Below are 5283 nucleotides of genomic sequence, written 5' to 3'. Positions count from 1 at the left end.
GAGAAATATTAAACGTATATGTTCAATGTGAATGGATCAAAAAATGCTCCTAGATTAATAGGTGCAGGGGTGGTGGTGTATAGAATATAATAATATCATAAACACTTACACGGCCTTGTGTAAGCACTCTCGCGTAAGTGTTTCTTTCCTCTTCTCCTTCTTCCTTTTTTCTTTCTTTTCCATTCCGTTGGGCTTCCTCAGGCTCAAACTAGGGCGAAACGTGTAGCTCAAAACCCTAGAGCCTTTTGGATGTTCGTGGCCACCGTCGTGAGTAGGAAGCAGGAACACAGCTCAACGCCCGGACGCGGGCAGAGTCAGCTGAGAGCCGAGCTACCTGCGCAAGTTCCCGCAAGGACTGGCCTTTCGTGCCGTATTTGGTTGTGTAAACCGAGTGTTTTTAGACTGTTTTTATATGTTTATGTTCATTAAAGATTAATATAGTTCACATTATCTCATTCTGCCTATTCTTTGCTTGGCAGCAGCGCTAGATTCCTAAGCAGGAGCTTCAAAGATACCTATTCACGGTGTGAGCTCACACATGGCCGTGTGAGCATCTTTGTTTTAGCTTTGTTTATAATTTTTCTCCCTTTCCCCATCAATTGATTTATTGTGTGGAGGACTAAAGTTCCATTTGTGAACTTTCACGCAGGAGGAGGATAAAGATACCCCCCCCCCCCCCGCCAGGACCGAACTCATACCTGCCCGTGTGAGTGCTTGCAGGATTTGCTGCATATATAGTTTATGACCACCTGAACAGTACCTGTTATATCTTTGTATCATTTGTATCTCAATTTAATTTATCTGTTGCTCCGAGGGTGACATCTTACGATTGAACCTCATTGAGAGATTGAAGAGAGGTGCGTTTGGACGAAAGCAGAAGAACAACTATAGAACGGAAAAGAAAGAAAAAAGGAAGAAGGAGAAGAGGAAAGATACACTTACGCGAGAGTGCTTACACAAGGCCGTGTAAGTGTTTATGATATTATTATATTCTATACACCACCACTTCTGCACCTATTAATCTAGGAGCATTTTTTGATCCATTCCCATTGAACATATACGTTTAATATTTCTCAAACCTGTGCTCCCCGTATGTTACCCTTTTTCTGTACCAATAAGGACCCTGGATATGTTATGGATTACAGGTATTTTCTGGCATATAATGCATAATGAATACAGGTCACAGGCACATATATACATAGTATCATTATAAGGCCTAGTATAGCTTAGAGTATACTGTTAAAATCCTGGTTTTCTTGTCTTAGAAATAATAGCTTGTTTTGCTCAGAAGTGGCAGGATATTGGGACATGTTACATAGACATAAAAGGGGAACTAACACCGGTAAACAGGCCGTGGTTTTAACGGTAACTTACGACATATATCATACGTCACTAACTGTAATTCCTAGATCGTAAACATCATACGTCACAAACCACAGAGCATGGACACATGACACGTGATACACGTACGCAGCAAACAATGCACTCTATAATAGGTTTGCCCGACTCCATGTTAGACCAGAGAGAGAACCGAACTTAGGTGTGAAGTCACACAGATGAGACTTGAGCTGGGACTGGCTGACCTATCGTAATATCTTTTGGTTTGTGAGTATTGACAATGCATATCTAGTTATAATCTCTGCATAGTTAGGAATGGATTGGTAACATACTGTAACTGCTAGCCATTAGCTTATAAGAAGCTTGTTGTGATATTTCTGATATTTCTGATATTTCTGAATATTGTTGTGATACAATAAATGATAAACCTTTTCTTATACAAACTCTGAGTAACCTTTCTTTATAATAATCTCACTATACCCTCCATAATATCATAATATGTGAGAGTGTGGCCGAGACTTTTTCAAGTGCAACATTGTGGTTTGTGTTCTCTGCTTAGTGCAGGATATAACTTACCATAAGGCGACACTTGATAAAGGAAGGTAGGTTTCTGAACCCAGATTAGATAGGTCCTCCGGTTTTTTTTTGAGTCATAGGAAGAGACCACGGAAGCAGCAGCGAACCTTAGCCACTATATAAGGTTGTTACGTTTTATTATATATTTATTTCCTCATTGCACTATATCCAGAGGGAGCGCCCAGGTACTTTTCCTATATTATAATGTTAGTGTCTGCACCACACACACACACACTGTGATTTATTTTACAGCGGAGAATTTTGTGTTAAAGTATGAAACGGTTTAAGTGGTATTTGTGAATCTCTGGTCCTGAAGGTCGCAGCAGTCTGAAACTTGGATCATTTGATGTCCCAGTTCCGGCATTAAGATCTGGAAAGTTTGGACTCACTGGACCTAACGGAACTGGATATTTTAATATGTCTGTGTTTTAACTTTTTATATTGTATTCCAAGGCGGGGATAAAAACCCGCGCAGATTCCTTCACACAAAGGAATGCAAATGGTCAGGGGGGCAACCCAAAGTCAAGGAACCAAGTACCGATCAAAAGACTCTGCCACTCTAACTGTTTACCTGAGGGCGGAGAAGCATCAAACTGGAGTGGTTTGTAAGTGTTATATCTACACCTACAAACAATGAAGATCCTGCCAGATACTTCATCTGGTAGACTGGTCGTCGCGTAGAGGAAGTTCCAGGGGAGCGTCGCCGTATGCACATAAAAAGAAAAAAACAGTGGATAGTGTAATATTGTAAAAAACAATAAAAAGTGAAAGTGAATAACGAATTCCTACTCACAAAAGTAGCAGGAATACTGCACCGACACACTTTATTCGAGCAAATACCCGGTATGTACCTGGCAGATACCTGGAATGCGCCACTCCTTACCTCTGACAAGCCCCGTTGCATTTGCCTTCCCAGCCTGGGTTCATGCCTGGCTGATGGGCGGCTGATCTGTTAAATGATAATGATTAGGATTTAATAGGCTGCAATGCTTCGCGTGTCTACCAGATGGCATAAATTCATGAATTGTAATGCAGTATATATATATATACTGTGCAGTATTGCAGCCAGCGGGAATAAAATGCTTCAATCCCTGCCTGGAAAATAACTCAATGCACTCGGGCAGAAAACAGTCACAAACCTCAATACACCCGGGTATACCCGAATTCGTGGGACTAGCCGAGCTCGAATAAAGTGTGTCGCCAGTGTATAGGCATGTGAGTGAATAATACTCTGTGATGCAGCTCGTTCCGGAGGTTTGGTATATGGGTCAGCACATCTTGGAAAAATAGAAAACAGCCATAGTGTAGATGGAAATAAACTTTATCTAATAAGTAAGTCAATTGGAGGCTTACGGCTTTAGAAGGAAATACAGCATTGGGGATGTTATCTCAGATGCAGCATAGGTCGTCTCGTCTGCTTCTACCCGCTGGCGGCGTCCGCGAACGTCACTTCCGGATCGTGACATCACTTCCTGCCGGAGCTAAGGATCGTGAGAGTTCCCTTGCTTCTTTCCCTCCTCTACCAAGATGGCGGCGGAAGCCCGACTCGACGCGTTTTGACGTGATGACGTCTTCTTCAGGAGTGGCTTATGGGTACTGACAGCTCGGTATATATACCTACTACCTTGCTGTGATAGGTGCTTTACTTATTGACGGCGCAATTGGAAATAACGTTATCCAATCCATACAATAAACAGACTAATACATGTGCACACTATAAGTTAAGACAATAGCAATAAAATAGCATATAGGTCACAATAAGTAAACTAATAAATATATGCACACTATAAGATAATATCAATAAAATAGCTTATAGGTCACATAGTCTAATGTTAAAAATCTTATTCTAAAATCAACAAACTAATGTATATACACACTGTTGATTAATACAATACTAATAAAATAGCTAATTGTATAACAATTAAAAAGTATAAAAACGTGTTGATGCTGCCCCCAAACAGCATGAACACTCCAGGGTCTAATGCATATTACAAATCCAATATAGCAAATTCGACGATTGATGCACTCTGGTGGTGATAAGATGAGAAAGAAACATATTAAGAGATGAACATAATAGAATACAATAAATATAATAAAATTTATTTAATAAACTCATCTAAAAATATCTATAATAATAAAACAGCTAAAAACCAATTTACAAAAATGCTTTAAAATCAAATTCAGCATTCAAACCATTAGGAACCAATGTTTTTAATGTGTAAATCCAAAAGGATTCCCTTTTAGTTAATTCCAATTCTCTGTCACCCCCTCTCCAATGGGGGTGGACCTGTTCAATTGCACTGAATTTAAAACCTGTAAGATCACAATTATGTTTTATAATGAAATGCTCAGATAAAAGATGTGTTAAAACATTGCGTCTGATATTACCAATATGTTCAAGAATTCTGATGTTTATTTGTCTTTTTGTTTTCCCAACATATTGTAACCCACAAGGGCATTCTATGAGGTAGATGATATGATTACTCCTACATGTAATGTGTTTCTTAATAGAAAACTTCTTTTTAGTGTTATTGGAAACAAACTCATATTTATCTGTAGCCCTATATCTGCAAGCTTTGCACGTAGTGCAACCAAAAAAAACATTTATTGTTGGTAACCATCTATTACTAGAGAGATTTTTTGGGAGAGCACTTGGAGCAAACTTGTCTTTGAGTGTCCTCGCTCTTTTGAAGATGATTACTGGTTTGTCTGGAACATTGTCACCGATAATACCATCATTTTTTACAATATGCCAGTACTTATTTACAATATTGATGATTTTCCCGGCTTGCCTATTATAGTTTGTAATAAAAGAAAAATTAAAATCTTTCATGATTTTTTTATCATTAATTTTATTACTTCCATCTTTCAACAGATCATCCCTTTTGATATTATTAACCTTTTCTAAAGCTGAATCTAAAATCTGACTATCATAATGTTTATCATAAAATCTAGTTTCTAAAAACTTACTTTGAATTTTAAAATTGGCTTCATCGGTGCAATTTCTTTTTAATCTCCTAAATTGTCCGTAAGGTACATTTTTCAGCCAACTAGGGTGGTGACAACTTGTAGGTAAAATATAATTATTTTTATCCACCTCTTTAAAATAAGTCATAGTCTTAATGGCCCCCTGTTCAATATAAATAGACAAATCTAAAAAATTAATTCTCTCTTTACTATAGTTACAGGTAAATTTAAGATTCAAATTATATATATATTATATATATTAACGATAATAATCTGAATCTTAAGTTTACCTGTAACTATAGTAAAGAGAGAATTAATTTTTTAGATTTGTCTATTTATATTGAACAGGGGGCCATTAAGACTATGACTTATTTTAAAGAGGTGGATAAAAATAATTATATT

This window comes from Ascaphus truei, unplaced genomic scaffold (genome assembly GCF_040206685.1).
Source record: "Ascaphus truei isolate aAscTru1 unplaced genomic scaffold, aAscTru1.hap1 HAP1_SCAFFOLD_846, whole genome shotgun sequence".
Classification (NCBI taxonomy): Eukaryota; Metazoa; Chordata; class Amphibia; order Anura; family Ascaphidae; genus Ascaphus; species Ascaphus truei.
The sequence above is the reverse complement of the archived record's forward strand: the minus strand, read 5'-3'. Positions refer to the sequence as shown.